Source organism: Oryctolagus cuniculus, chromosome 15 (genome assembly GCF_051225735.1).
Source record: "Oryctolagus cuniculus isolate XC-2025 breed Fujian yellow rabbit chromosome 15, ASM5122573v1, whole genome shotgun sequence".
Lineage (NCBI taxonomy): Eukaryota > Metazoa > Chordata > Mammalia > Lagomorpha > Leporidae > Oryctolagus > Oryctolagus cuniculus.
The window spans coordinates 7,194,220-7,209,699 of NC_142881.1; the positions used below are offsets into that span (position 1 = coordinate 7,194,220).

The following is a 15,480-nucleotide window of genomic DNA, read 5'->3' on the forward strand; positions in this document are numbered from 1 at the left end:
GCATTCTTCCCAGGGAGACAAGGGTGGGTTTCAGAGAACACCCCTCGCGTGCCAATTCCCATCTGCAGTTATAATCCTCCGATTGTGACCTCTGCGATAGTTGCCATGGATGCTGAGCTGAAGTTGAGGGCCTCGGGGTGGCTTCTCGGGGCAGGGGAAGCCTCAAGCCCCGCCAAAGGAAAAGCAAAGAGGCAGCGCGTTCACACAGGCGTGCGCGCGTTCACACAGGCGTGCGCGCGTTCACAGGGGCGTGCGCCCACTCCATACTTTAGGAAGTGCTTCCAGCTCCACTCCCGGGAGCTTTGAGGAAGAGGCTGTGGGACTCTGGCTATGGGATCCTGGGCAAAGGATGGCAGATTCTTGGCTTGTGCCTCGGACCCCACTTTCCTGGAAGCCAGGGCCTGGCGCTCCAAGCCCCCCCCCCCCCCCCCCGTGAGTCCCCCTGGAACAGGAGGTATTTTTTTTTTAAACTGATGGCGACTTCAGTCCAGAATCCGGAGTGTCGGGCCTTGGTCGTCAGGGGCGGGGGTGTGGGCTGGCGGGGGGTATTGGCTTGAGCAGCCGCCTCCTGGCCACTGCAGCGGGCAGTGGAGCTTGGGGTCCCGCAGGAGCAAACGCGCTGGGCCCAGGAGCCAGGCCAGCCTTCACAGGACGCAAAAGCACAACAGGGGGCGCCCAACCCACCGCGCCGGGGCCTTGAATATCGATGCATGGGGCTGCAGACCGCCAAGTTCCTTATAGATGCCCCCGGCTGGCGGCCCCCGCCAGACCCCGGGGGTTCCGCTTGGCCTCTTCGCGGTCACCGCATCCCACCGCCGGGACTCCTCGGAAGGGGAGGGGCGGGGGCCTCGCCTCGCGCTCCAGGCGCGGGCCGATGCGTGGCCGCGCTACACCGGCGGGGGCGGGTTCTGCTCGGACGCTGCATTCGCCGCCAGCACGTCACTCCCAAACTTTTCCAGGCTGCGCTCGGGGAGCAGGTTGACGCGCCTTGGATGCGGGGCTCCAGGCGCGGGGCTGGGCGCGCTCCCGCGGAGCCGGAGCCGCAGAGGCTGGCGGGCTGGACTCGGGCTTGCCAGGTATGCGTCGGGGGCCAGGTGCGGGGGTGCGGGCGGCGACCAGCCGCCGTGTGGGTCTGGCTTCGGGCTCGCGGCCCCGGGGCCCCTCTAGTTCCCGCGGAGCAGTGCGGGTGGCGGCCGGCGCCAGGCGTTAGGAGTCCGGGCCGGCGGAGGCTGCGCGCAGCCTCGCTCCCCGCTGCGCTCCCGGCGCGGTCGCGGCGGCGGCGGCGGCGGCGGCGGCCCAGGCAGACAATGAACTTGCGAGCGCGCCGAGCCCAGGCAGGTTTGGGCCCCGCGCCCCGCCGCCCGGCCTCCCGAGGCTCCCGCCGCCCCCAGCGGCAGGCGTCCCCTCGCGGCGGGTCCTGGCCGCGTTCCGGGCGCCTAGCGCGCTCGGGGACCTGGCTGGAAAGGCTGCCCGGCGGCGTCGCCGGGGCTCACACGCCCCCTCCCAAGCCGGAGAGAATGCGGCCGGAGCTGGGGAAAGCGGGCCGGGCGGTGGCGCGGTGGCGCGGTGGCGTTGTGGACGGCTTGGAGGCTGGCGAGACGCACGCCGCGGGCACGCACTGGCCCGCTGTCCTGCACAACGGCCCGGGGGCTCGCAGTCAGGCGCCCGCGCGCCGCCCAGTCCCGGGAGCTGCGAGCGGGGACCTGCAAACGGCGCTGCTTTCACGGTGGGGGCGTGCGTTGGGCCGTGGGGCGAGACACTGGGATTCGCCCTAGTCGCGCGCCCCGCACCCCCACGCACTTCGGGGAAGTTTCCAGGCCTGGCCCGGGGCAGGTAGGGGGGCATCTGCCACTCTGTCCCTGGGAGCGGGCTCGGGCCCTGTGGCCTCCCTGGGAGGAAGGGAGGGAGGAGGTCTCAGGCGCGCTCGCCCGTGGGACACGGTTCCGGGAGGGGAGCCCGCGGGGACGCGGTGCGGCCGAGCCCGGGGCCGCCTGAACTTTTGCTCCCCGCCCCCTCGTCTCCCTCCTCCCCGCCCCCACCCTCTCCCCTCCCCGCGCCCCGCCGTGTCTCGGGAGGCGGCGTGACTCGGGAGTTGCAGGCGCTTCCCCGCGGCGTTCCCGGGCTGCTTGGGCGCGGCGAGCCGAGCGAGGCAGGTCTGAGCCGCGCGGGGGACGGCGGCGGGGAGCCGGGCTGGCAGGGGCCCCGAGCTGGCGCGTCTGCTGGGCTGCGTGTGCCGGTGGAGAGGACGCGGGGGCTGGGGCGACGGGTGCGGGCGTGGCGCAGTTGGCCCCCGTGGAGCCCGCTGGGATCGCTGGAAGGCGGCGCCGCCGCGAAGGGAACCTGGCGCTGGGGGCAATGAATGGAGCGCTACGGCCGCGTCTCCGACTCCTCCCTGAGAACCGATTGGCCGGAGCGCGCGCCGTGTGCGTGTGGAGCCTTAGCTGCCGCCGGGCTCCAGGCAGCGCGGCGTGGCCGCCCCGTCGCGGTCCCAGTGCCCACGCTGCCCGCTCGCCCTGCGCTCCGGGTCGGCCGGCGCTGCTGGAGCGGCGCGAGCAGACGCAGAAGGCTGGGCTCGGTTGCTTGCTGCGGGCAGTTGGAGGTTGGTGGAGGCGGCGGCGGCTGCGGCCAGGCCCGGGGCTGGGAGCAGCCCCTGGAGGGGCCGGCTGACCTCGTGCCCCTGCGGGCGGGCGCGGGCCGGCATGTCAGTTGGGCACCTTGGCGTGTTCGTATTGGGTAAGTCAAGGGCATGGAGTTTTCAGGAATGAAGTTGGGGTTCTGGCAGCGCCTCGGTGAGGCTGCCCGTGGAGGCTGAGCCCGCTCCCTACTGCGACCCCTGGGTGGTGCGGGCTGCCCTCGGATGGGGGTAGCCACCCAGGAGGGTCCCAGAGGCAAGCTGAGGCCTAGAGGTTTGCTCAGAATTTCTCTTGGCCCCTCCCACGTCGTCCACGCCCTGGAGCTCTCCTACCCGGCCCCAACCCTCATTCCCAGTTGCAAAATCAGAAATCTTCCCTTATAGAACATGGCGCTGATGAATTCTGCAAACCGTGTGTGGAACCAGGATCCCGATTGATGCACGAAGTTGTACAGATGACCTGTGATTTTGTTTAAAATAGTATAGGAGTGGAAGTTCCTCTTAGTTGGGTAGCTCTTATGAAATAAGTTTCTCTGCCTGCAGAGACTCATGGGAGACTGGCAGGAAGATGTTTTTCCCAGCCACCTCTTGGCTGAGAGGCTAAGCAGGGGAGGCGAGGCAGCCTGCGGTGGGCTGTCTGCCAGCGAGACCCTGGCAGGTGCGCTGGGAGTGGAGCCACAGGCCTGGCTTTCCCTCCAAGGGCTTGGGCTGCTAGGGTCCCTGAAGGAGAAATGCAGTTGGCAAAGCGCAGGGTTCATTGATCCGGACCCTGCGCAGGGCGTGGGGGGGCAGGTGTGCCTTGCTGTCCTTTGGTGGTTAGGGCTCGGGTGCTGGAGCCACTGTCCTGGCCGGGGGCAACCTGGGAGGAAAAAGTACGAAAGCAAAGCAGCTGCTCTCACGGCAGCCGGCACGAAGGTGCGGGTCCCTGGCTGACCCGGTGAGGAGTCGGGGGGCGTGTGGGTTCCGTGTGCTGAGAGCACGGGGAAGAGGCAACGTGTGGAGGCACGGTCGTGTTGGAAAGCCAGCTCTGCTTATTTTGTGTCTTGAGAAACAGCAGAGAAGAAACTGCACATGAAACAGCTGGGCCGGGCAGCCTCGGGCCTTTTGAACCTGCTGGGGCGGGGTGAGTGCTGGGCTGTGGCTGCCTCAGGTGGTGCAGACAGGACTGGAAGCTGCCCTGCTCGTGGAGCGGCCGGGAGAGGAGCACACCTGGGCTGTCTGGAACAGGTGAGCGCATGCCCACCCGCGGGAGCAGCCTCCACGCAGCTCCAGCACCGGGGAAAAATCAGACAAGCGTGTTCTTCTGCAAGAGAATTCCCTAGCTTGGGTATTGGGATGTGGGCTCAGATTCTAGGAGTGTGGTAGAGGAAGCGTGCCATCTGGCTTGGAAGAGTGCACTGGGGCGCAGGGGTCCCGCCCGGCAGGCCGAGGGACTGTGTGTCCAGGGTGCCGTCATGCCTGGCCGCGGGCCGACGCTGGAGATGAGGTTGGCGAAGCTCCGTCTCCCACTTGGCTTGGGTGTCCGGCGTTCATTCACCAGCTCCTCGGTGAGCTGCCACCCTGTGCAAAGTGAGATTGTGCATGAAACTTTGGTGTCATTTCCTTCACCAAATAAACACCCCCCCACCCCCAGTTGAGCCAGAGGGGATGAAGCTGCAGGATCCCAGCCCTCGTAGGATGATGGGGCTGGGGCACAGTGCTGCGAAGCAGGGTGCGGGGGGGGGGGGAGGAGGGGGAGGGTGGGTTATGGGGGAGGGGGAGGAGCCTGCCTTTGCAGATGTGGAAACAGAATTTCAGAGCCGGGAGGGCTGTGCCAGGGTCACCGCCGGTGAGTGGAGAGCGGGTGTGGACCTGAGTCTCCAGCTCTCGGGCCCCTCCTTCATCTCCACCACACTGGCCTGGGACTCCCTGGGACAGCCCCTGTGGTTGGCAGCTGTCACTTTTCCTGTCCCCATGTCCAGACCCTGTGCCCCTCCCAGGGCACCTGCAGGCCCAGGGTTGCACAGGTGCCCTCTGGAGCCCGTTTGAGGGAAAGAAGAGTGGTCAAGTGCTAGAAGCAGCAGCTAGCTTTGAAAGTAGTGGCTGGCCTGGGAGTGCCATTTTTCTGAAGCTGTTAGTCAGTGGGCGGGACTAGCAGCGTGGGATTCCAAGGGATCTCTGGCATTGGAGGATAAGGCAGCCTGTCTCCTCTTGGGGTCTGTCAGCTGGAGTGGGGTTGGGGGTGGATGTTGTTACTTCAAAGCGTAGCTGTGTTACTGTGCAGAGAACTAAAAAAAGGCCTTTGAGAATGTTTGCACTGGCACAAGGCATTTCTGCGCTGTCCCTGTGTTAAGGTCTGATTCGTCAGGGAGTGGGGTCTCTGACATCGAGTGCTTCGGGTCACTCACTGTAGCTCGAGGGGAGGGTTGGAGGCAGCAGTCACCTGGCCGGCTGGTGTCTAAATGACATCTCTAAATGTCCCGCAGGGGCTCAAGGTTTTGTGTTGGTTCTGGCCCATGCAGGCTTTTTCCTACAAAGTGTGTGAGCTGGGGAGGCAGGCAGCAGGTGACAGTGGCCTTGTGCTGGACAGCTGGCCCAAGTGTGTCCCCTGGACTGCTTTAGAGATGTGGGGGTGGGGGTGGGGGCTGTCCCAGGTCCAGGTAGCGGGAAGACTCAAGGACTGTGACATGGGAGGAGGGAGGGGAGAGGCGGTGGGGGTGGAGAGCGTTTTCGGCTGCTTCAGGAGGAGGTAGGCATGAATCAGCAAGTGGTTGGGTTAGCGGGGGAGGCAGGTGGGAGGCAGGTCCTCCTCTTCGCGGCTTTCAGAAGGGGTGCAGCGGGAAGCGGGAAGCGTTTCCGCCTGGCCCCAGGTGCCACCCTGGGGCAGGTACGTGGGGGCAGAGCGCAGAGCTCAGATCCGTGGGCGAGGTGAGGCGAGGCTGGTGCAAGTCAGAATTACATAACGCTGCTGGCAGGCACCTTCCAGGAGCCTCTGGGGAGGGCAGCGGACACCTGGGCTAGCAAGTTCACCCCTGGCCCGAGACAGCTGGGCACACTGCCTGGCATCCAGGAAGCGCCCAATCAACGTGGGCGCTAGTGGTGTCCTTTAGCCCTGGAGCTCACAGCTAGGGTCGGAGGGCGGCCTCCAGCCTCTGAGGTTGCACGCAGATTTTTAACAATGTATATACACGAGGGTACTTCCAAAAAAGTTCTTGGAAATGGAGTTAAAAGATAACTGTATTTTGGTGCAAAAAATGTTGAAGTCCATGCTTGGTGCTTTTTTCATGAGCTTTTCGGGGCTTCTCACGTGCAGCGAGGTCTAAGGGAGGGAGGCACCACCCACGGCACCCCTTAGAGGGCAGAAGCCAGGCAGCTCCTGGGTGCTGACATGCTGGCTGGGTTTGCTGAGGCTGGCGGCTTCCTCTCTCCTCCGTGGGTGGAGGGAACGGGGTCCACGGCCGCCCGTGCGCCCCTCTGGTGGATGGGGCAGGGGGCTGTGCCCCGTGTGGGGACGTGCGGGCTGCTTGCGTTTGCTGCCTCTTGAGCTCCTCTCTGACCTTAGAAGGAGTCCTGAGTGGGGACTTGGGGGACCTCCTGGCTGGGACGGCTGCCCCCTAACACCCCGTTTCCATTTCTGGAACTCATCCTGGTCCTAGCCTTTTAGGTTTCTGGAGAGAGCCAGGCTGGCAGATCCTCAAAAGCAGAAGGTGTCATTATGATGGAGCTTGGACCGCTGCCAGGCTGTGTTTGTGGTGGAAATATCGAACCAGGCAGCCCAGCCACCCAGGTGCCTGCAAAGTGCTGCACCACGGGCAGATCGTTAGGTGCAGGCCAGGCGCAGCTACGTTTCCCTGCCGTATGCCGGGGCCTGGTGGTTTCACATTTTCTCTTGAAATGGGATATGCGTCTGCCAGGCCAGTTTGCTGCATGTGGCCGAAAGGGTGGCGGTGTGGCTGTGCCCAGGCGGGGGGCACCCCAAGAGGGGCGGTGGTTCTCTGTGTCTCTGGCCGGCCCTGGAGCTCGGGCTGTGAGGGAGCTGCCCGGAGGGACCGGGCCTGTGGCCCCTTTGCTATGGTCAGAAGCTGTGTTTCCTGGCGAGAGGCTGGAGAAGGCCGTGGATAGGGCGGCATCCCTGGTGTTGTTGACCATGGCCTGCCCTTCCCGCAGCTCCCGTGCCTGCACTCACGCTGCTTCAGGGACGTTCAGCCGGCACCGCGTGGTTCTGCCCAGCCAGATGTGTGGTACCCAAGCAAAAGGCTTTCTTTTAGCCCAAATGTTGGATCCCGTGGGTGCTTAGAGGGGCCACACAGGCTTCACGCTGGCTCAGGTTCAAATCCCTGCTAGACCTCTTCGTTCCATTCTTAAGACCCTGATCAAGTGACTTAGTCTCCTGCCGCGGTTTCCCCATCTGTAAAGTGAGGTCACTAATCTACCTCGTTGTGCCGTTTGAGGACACAGGGGAGCTCCCCAGATTGAACCCTGTGTTCTGGCTGAGTGGAGAAACAGAAGGGGGAGGGGAGCACCGTGAGGTCCAGCATCTGTGTTCTGGCTGCAGCTGATGGCGGAGAGCCTGGCTGAGCCAGTGCAGCAGGTAGGTGACCTGTGACCTGAGGGGTTGGCCATCAGAGCCTCCAGGGGCAGCCAGGAGGGAGACGGGCCTTCCCATGGGAAAAGGCAGGGCAGAGCTCTGCGTGTCCAGGTCTTCCCTCGACACGCGTGGGCCAGTGTAGACACCCCAGGTGTAGACCGGGAGAGTGCTGCAGGCAGAGCATCCTCAGGAAGGGACAGGAAGATGTCTCCTGGTGGAGATGAGCTCAGCCCAGGGCCCGCCGTGGTAGCGGGTGATAAATGACGTCTATTAGGTGTGCGGTGGTAGGGCCCTGTTAGCTGCTGTAGCAAACGATTTGCTATTAAACCCAAGAGGAGCGTCTTTCCCGCTTCCGGGCGAAGTGCAGGACTGATTAACCAAATCGAGGTCATTGTCAGCCAGGACTCAACGCTGCCTTTGAACCAGAACCCCGCTTCCCCGGGGAGGGGGGAGGGCCTGATGCCCAGCCTGGCCCCCCGCAACCTGTCCTGCCTTTTCTTCCTTGGTGCCCTGTCTGGCCTGCACTCCGCCCGCCTGGGCCAGCTGGCCTGGGACGTGGGTGCACTTGGGCCTGCAGCCACCGGAGCGGAGAACCTCCCGCATCTGCCTGTCCTGCTCCCTCCTGTGTGTCCCCCGCCGTCTGTGTGGGTCGTTCCTGCCGTCTCCCCACCCCCATCCCGGTGGAGCCTTCCTCCTCGGAGCTCCTGCAGTTCCGCTCTCTTGTGTCTCCACCTTGAACCTGGCCCGTGTCTCTCTGTGTTCCGGTTTCCTGGGCTCAGTCTGCGGGTCTGGCTTCCCCTTGTCTGGGGTTCATAGCCGGACCCACTGGTAGTTGCGAGTGACTGAGTTTTGTTGAATTCATGCCTCGGTTAAAAATGATTCCTCTGAAGGCTGAAGGTTCCGTGCAGGCCTCGGCGTGTGCGCCCCGCAGACAGGAAGGGGCCCCAGACTTGGGAGCACGCCGTGGCACGGGAGCGTTAACGCTTGTCACTGAATCTCTAAAGGAGCCATGACCTTGGATGTTTTGAGCATTAGGTTTTTGGGCTATTAAAAGGTGGTAGCCACAGTTTTTTGTGTCTGAAAAGTCTGCTGGAAAACCGCTCTGGAAATCTGGTTGGTGTTTCAGGAATATATACTCAGGCGAGAAATGTGGAGACCGTTAGGGTTTCTTACGGCGGCTGCAAATAGCGTATCTTTATGTTCCATGTTCCTTTGTTTGGAATGTAAATATTTGCATTAAAAATATAAAGTGGATCCTGGTGTGTATTTTTAGAGACCGTAATTTCCAAACCCACAAGCAGACTATTGGTCTACAGAGGATCACTCTCTGATTTCTGAACCTGTTTGTGTCTCACGCTCACGTGGCAAACGGGGCTGGCTTTGTGCCCCCCAGGGGTCTCCAGGATGAGCAGGAAGTGGGCGGTTTCCCAGCATGCACTCTGACTGCCAAGTTGCAGCCATGTGTCGGTGGCGCGGGGGCTTTGGGCTGAGGTCCTGTGGGGTTGTCTGGGTCCTTGGTTTCCTGGACGTTCAGGTGGAAGCTGGGCCGCCTTGGGGACCTCCGCGCCCGGTAACCAGATGTGGATTTCTGCATGGCAGAAATGTCCTTTCTGTGGCCTGGTGGACGGGGCTGGAGGCTCTCGTGAGCCAGCCAGGGGCCCCTTCCCTGGGTCACAGCTCCTCCATCCACGGAGCGCCGAGGTCTCGGGAGCAGGGCTTCTCGAGGGAGCAGGGATCATTTAGTCTTTCCTTTGCCCTCTCCATCTTGCCAAGGGCAATGCCCTGAGTGTGTGTGTGCCCGGCCTCTTCCTGCTTAGGAACCTTTGCTTCCCTGGGGTCCTAGGACGCTGAGCCCCACAGAGAAGAGGAAGCGGAGGGAGGTGGCCCAAGGGGAGAGGGGTAGAGTCCTGGGCTGGAGCCCTGGTGCTGTGGCGTCCAGCGTGGAGTTGGAATTTCCCATGGCACCCTTTGGCCAGTGACCAAGCCTGGTCTGAAAGGAAGTCTCTGGGTGAGGCGAGAGCAGGGGTGAGCCGCGGGCTGGGTGTTCGGGACGTGGCCCTTTCTGTGGTCATCTCTAGCCTGACCCGCGATGGTGACCCTCCTCGTTGTATGCAACAGGTTTTAATAAAGATAGTATGTTCCAGAGAGATCCCAGCTAGGGTCACCTCGGGCCAGTCACCCCAGGGCACGATGTTGAAAGTCAAAGGAATTGGCAGCTTTTTAGGTTCGAGGAAGTTCTCGGTGAGGAGGAGGGAGGGCGAGTTGATAAGCGGGGCGTCAGCAGGCTGTGTGTGCTGTCCCCGCTCCGGGAGGCTGTTTGTCCCTGCTTGACAGCAGTGACAGTGGGAAATCAGACAGGGGAAGACGGACCCAAGAGTAGAGCAAGAGCTTAGCAAATGTGGTCTCATCAGCAATACCAAAACAAGAAACCCGTTTACTTGCAGGCGGCCAGCGGCAAGTCCACGGGCCCCGTGCCGTGTGCACGGCGTGGCTCCGAGAGCAGAAATGACGTATGAAACAGCAGCTGCAGGTGGAGCGGGAGAAAATACATTTGTTTTTGGCTGTTAAAACGGAAGCAGATCAATAGGAAAACGCCCGTCTGCCACTCTGAGTCAGCGTTTTTTGTTTATGGAAGAGGAAGCAGATTTTCCCACTGAGAATCCTGTCGGGGTCACCGATGAAGCTGCACAACTGTCCACATCCTCATCTATTGAAAAAAAATTCACCCAACAGGCTTTTTTTTTTTTTTTTTTTAACCCATTCAACCTGGTTTTTAGAGGGCCTTCCTGAGAAGTGATCACAGGCCACAGAATGCACCCTGGGGAAGCGTACGGACCTGTGATTTTGGGTGCATTCCTAGAGATTTGTTTGAGAAATTTTATCAGCTCAGAAAACCAAAATCCAGGCCGTGCCGTGGCCACCCCGACCCCCCCACCCCGGGTAATCCCAGAGCCGCTTTCGCAGTGGACGGTGCTCAGACCCATTTTGTAGATAGGGAAACTGAGGCCTGGAGCGGCCACACACAGTCAGGGGAAGAGCCAGGCTTTTGGAGTCACGGTTCAGTTCCTGCAAATGTTCCCTGTAAACTCCTGGGAAAAGCCCAGGCTGCCTCCTTGACTGGCCTGGCGTGGTGAACGCGGGCTGGCTGGGTGGACAGAGGCCGCCACCTTGCCCCTGCCCGTGGTCCTAACCTTCTTCTGACCTTGCAGAGCCCCCAGAGCTCAGCCTCCACCAGCTGCCAAACAAGAACTACGACTTGTGGCACCAGCATCTTTCTAGCTCCTTTCTCCTGCAGCCCTGGGAGGCCCCCACTTCTCCTGGGATAATTAAATTAGGAACCAATTCAGAGAATGAGATTTTATCTGATCTGGCCCAACTCATAAACAAGGGCCTGTGATTGTGACTCCAGGATACATTATGGAGTTGTTTTTAAAAGAATTATGCTGGGCTGAAGCATGGAAAGAACTATGCAGGGGCCGGGGGTTCCACGGGCCCGGGGGGTGCAGTCCTGGGGTTTGGCTCAGTCTCCAGGCCGGCTTTGTTGGCAGGTCCCATGTGGGCTCCGACCAGGGAGCTGTGCGGGTTTGTGGCCAGCATGCTCTTTCTGCTTAGGAATGTTCTTCTGTTCAGATTCTCATGGTCTTAGGGGCTTTTTTTGTGACCACAGAAGTGTGGTTCCAGGACCCCCGGGACCCGAGAGCCCGAGTGAGGGTGCTGAAGTTCCCTCTGAGAAGTGGTGTAGGGTTTGTAATAACCTCCCCTATACTCTATTTTTTTTAAAGATTTTATTTTATTTATTTGAAAGGCAGAATGAAAGTGGGAGAGACAGGGAGAGATCTTACATCCTCTGGTTCACTCCCCAAATGGCCACAACGGCCAGGCAGAAGCCAGGAGCCTGGAACTTTATCCAGGTCTCCATGTGGGTAGCAGGGGCCCCAGCACTTGGGCCATCTTCTGCTGCTTTCCCGGGCCGTTAACAGGGAGCAGGATTGAGTGGAGCAGCCGGGACTTGAACCTGCGCTCCCGTAGGGGTGCCGGCCTCACGGTTTAACCCTCTGCGCCACAGCGCGACCCCTCCCCTGTGCTTTTGGTCCCCCTGGGTGACTTATCATGCCTGCTTCCGTGGAAATTCTATAGAAATAGCCATGAGGCTGCATTGTTTTGAGAATCGTGACTGCATGGGGAAAAGCTCTGCACGTGTTCAGTGTGGACGTGTAAAAATGTGCACGCTTGGCTGGACCCGTGGGTCCGAGGCCGGCTGTGCCCGTGGTTCCCGTTGACGTCCTGACGGGCTCTCCCAGCTCCAGCAGGAAGGAAGGCGGGCAGGAAGCTCAGCGGCGCTGAATCGGGGCCGTGGCGTGGAACCCTCCTGGGACTATCGGAAGGAACACACGTCCTGTGGTCCCACAGACCTGGGCGGGGTGGGTACTGTGTGTGTGTGTGTACCTGCGTGTGTGTGGGCCCGGTGTGGCTGAGGGGCACCCGGGGACTCGGAGGTGGTTCAGAGCCTTCTCTGGAGGAGCAGGTCCAGCCCCGCCCAGAACCAGCGTGAGGATCGTGGGAAGCAGCCTCGCTGGTCTTCAGTCCATGGGGGGCTTCCGCACAGACTGGCTTTCCGTTTTGAGTCCGGATTCCTGGGGGGAGACTAACTTACATTCCCCTCCCTCCGCAGCCGCCCAGGGTCTGTGCACCTGCCTTCCTCCTCCCTACGGAAGACCTCGCCCCCCTTCCCCACCGCAGCCCCGGCCTGGGGTCCAGGTATCCCCTCTGACACCGGCCTGCTGCCCAGTTGCCTCCTTTCTAACTCCGTCGCTTTTGGAGAGGACGTGTGTGCGTCTCAGTTAAGGTTGCATCCATGGGCCCTGCCCATGGGACTCGGGGCTTGGATGGGTGGCTGGATGGACAGACAGATGGATGGAAAGCAGGAAGGCAGGTGGGGGCTGGAGAAGGGTGACCTGTGGTGTGGGGGTGGCCAGGGACTTACAGATCGTGCGACTGCCCACCCCCTGCTAGTGCTGGGGGTACTGAGACCTGCAGAGCGAACCACTTGCCCTAATCCCCCAGTTTCATCCCCGGGGAGCATCGGGGAGCCTGACCCTTCCACTTCTCCGGGCTTTTGTAGTGGGGACTGGCCCTATGCCCCGTGCTGCCCCTAGAGCTGGGAGTCACACAGTGAACTGGACAGATGGGGTCCCTGTGCTCAGTGTGCACCCTCATGGGGAGCGACAGACAGGGGGACAGGTCACAGAGATGGGCGCAGAGTCCTGAGTGCTGAGTGAGGTTCTGATGGCGGGGGTGGGGTGGGGATTGGCTTGGTCTTTCCAAGGAGGTGATCTTTGAATGACAGGAAGGTGCCACTGCCTGAGATTTGTACAGAGGGAGCAGCCAGAGCCAAGCCCTGGTGCGGGACCTGGTCGATGGGAGGGGGTTGAGGTGTGCTGGGGAGAGACGCCCAGTCGTGGCACCCTTGGGTCGATCCCGTCTGTTCTCACCCCTGCAGCTCCGCCGTCTCCCCGACCCCTGCGGGTGAGGAGCACCTGGCTGGCACTGCTGTGGTGTTTGAGGAAACGGGGGAGCCCAGTGCCCCTGGCCCCGGCTTGGGGCTTGGCTCCTGAGCAGGAACTATTTTTAATCTGAGCCTGTCCTTGAGGGAAGTGTTGGGGTGGGCAGCCGAAACCACACTCCTGAAAACAAGACTGAAACGGGCCTGTGAAATCCCAGGGGCAAGGCCGGGCTGTGCACCTGAACTCGGTGATGCTGCCGAGCAGCCTGGCTGTGGGAGAGGGGGCCCTTGGGAGAGGCCCTGGCACAGCAACTCCAGCTCCCGTGTGGTCTTGCTTTTGGGGGCATCGCTGTCCTGCCTGGGTCCTCTCTCGGGACTTGGCTTCCCCAGGTGGACGTTCTTCCTCTCAGCTCCCTGAAGCTCCTGCCACTGGCTGCCCCTTTCTTGCTTTACCTCGACTGTCTCCTAGGGGACAGACCCCCAGGCTGTCTCCCTGCCCAGGTAGCTGAGCCTCCCTGGGACGTGCCCTGGGCTCCCGAGCACACCCAGGACGTGGTCCCGCCATAGTCATTGCACCCCAGTGCCAACCTTCTTGCATGGAAGCCACACGCCTGGCACCAGCCGGCTACCCTGACACATCCGTTCCTTTCCTTGACTTCCACCTCCCGCTGGTCCCCCGTGGACACCCTGTCTGGGCTGTTTATCAGAGGTTGGAGCCATAGTACACAGCTCCATCTTGGGTTTGTTGATGATTAATTTTCGGGCTGTGGAAAGACAGAAAATTCCTGTGTTTTAGTAAACGGAGAGATAAAAGGAGCATTTTCTGAATACTTTAACTTCGACTCCTTCCAGCTGTTCATGCAACATCTCCATGTATAGGAGGCTGCTCTGCCTGGAAACCCTTGTGCTGGGAACTTGTGGGGAGCCCCCGCCCGTTCCGGCACTCCTGGAGGCCTCCTCCCGTATTGTTTTGAAATGACATCAGCCTCACAAGGAGTTGCAAACACGTAGAGTTCCTGTGTGCCCTTCACCCAGCTCCCCACAGCGTTAACATCTTAGGTCACCCCAATACGTCCTCGAAGCCGGTTAATTGACAGTGCAATTAACCAAGCCGCAGGCTTTATTCTGCTACCTCTTAATTTTACCAAAATCCAGGGATCCACAGCACCTTGGAAGTGTTTTAGAATTTCACTGGCTAAAGCCTTGTTGACCCTTTAGGTTATTTTCAAGTCCCTGCCCGTTGGCAGTCAATTAAAATTTGTCTGCATGGGGTCAGCAGGCACTGGAAGGCCCATGCTTGCCGCGCGGCGCCTGCGCTGAGGCCCGCCTGGACAGATGGGTGGGTGCCTGGTGCCGGGCGTGTGCACACAGACACCTTGCTCCCCAGAGCTGGAGCGTGGCGGGCAGTGGGGTGCACCAGAACATCGGGCAGGAAGCCGGCGGCTTCAGGTCTGAGAACAGCAACCAGCACGTTTCGGAGCGCTTCAGAAAGTCCATGGAACGTGGACTTAAAAGCTGAGATTAGGTTGGTGCAGAATGTTCTGAAATCATGCATAGTTTTTCACAATACACATTTTCCATGAACTTTTTGAAGACCCCTTTGTATTCACGGATTTCAAAAAGTTTTTGCACCAAAATAGACATCTTTTTATCCTACATTCCATGATTTTTTTAAAGTACGCTCTCTGTTGAGTACTTAGTGTGTGCTCAGTTTTATTGGCTACTTGGTTTAATGCTCTCAGCGACCTTTGGGGTGGACCCCATTAATATTACTGTTTTATAGATGCGAAAACTGACCCCAGCCAAGTTCACGCTGAGCTCGGTGGTGGAGTCAGGGCTTGAACCCGGGCAGCCAGAAGTGGGACCTTGCTTGCTTTTACCGGTCAGGCTGCCTCCTAGGTCCAGACGTGCACCGCTCTGGCCCCAGTTCTCACTGCTCTGCATCCTGGGGCCACTCATCTGACTTCTCTGGTCTCCATTTCCTTTCTTGCCACCCCAGGGGCTTGCCCAAGGGCGTCTGTCGTGTCCCTTCCATTTCGGAGTACAGCTGGTTTTCCTGGAGGAGACGGTGGTACCAGGAGAGCTACACACACTCAAGGTCCACGCGGAATCTCACTTGATTTCTGCAGCCTCGTCTGGCTCCGTGGGCGCCTCAGCTCCGTGGCAGTTATGTTCTGGTGGATTTTATTTATTTATCTTTTTAATTTGACAGGTAGAGTTAGACAGTGAGAGAGAGACAGAGAGAAGGGTCTTCCTTCCATTGGTTCACTCCCCAAATGGCTGCTACGGCTGGCGCTGGTTCCGATCCAAAGCCAGGAGCCAGGTGCTTCCTCCTGGTCTCCCATGCTGGTGCAGGGCCCAAGCACTTGGGCCATCCTCCACTACACTCCTGGGCCATAGCAGAGAGCTGGACTGGAAGAGGAGCAACCGGGACTAGAACCTGGTGCCCACATGGGATGCTGGCGCCGCAGGCGGAGGATTAACCAAGTGAGCCACGGTGCCGGCCCTCTGGTATATTTTAATTAAACCCCCTACAAACTGATTTTTTAAATTTTTGTTTAATGAATGCATTTTTACATAGATACAACTTTAGGAATATAGTGGTCCTTTCCCCCCTCCCCCCTCCCTCCTGGCTTCTATCCCGCCTCCCTCTCTCCCATCTCCTTCTTCATTATGGTTTCTTTTTAGTATGACTTTATATACAGAGGACCAACTCATGCTTTCATAGACTTCAACAATTTGCACCAATGCCCATACACAACATATAGATTACAGTTT

The 15,480-nt window shown here is 60.3% G+C and overlaps 1 protein-coding gene across 7 annotated transcripts in view; it reads left to right on the plus strand.

The window, feature by feature from the left end:
- Nucleotides 1-672: 672 nt before the first annotated feature.
- The window catches only part of CHST15 (carbohydrate sulfotransferase 15), a 73,484-nt gene continuing 58,676 nt past the window's right edge, over nt 673-15,480 (plus strand). The window contains exon 1 of one of the 7 annotated variants that reach the window (XM_017338088.4): nt 673-1,076. The gene's annotated coding sequence lies outside the window, so the exon portion shown is untranslated. Of the gene's footprint in view, nt 1,077-1,410; nt 1,834-2,001; nt 2,154-2,327; nt 2,734-15,480 lie in introns of those variants that run through there. The other 6 variants (XM_008249390.5, XM_051833524.3, XM_017338089.4 and 3 more) reach the window with 6 other exon arrangements.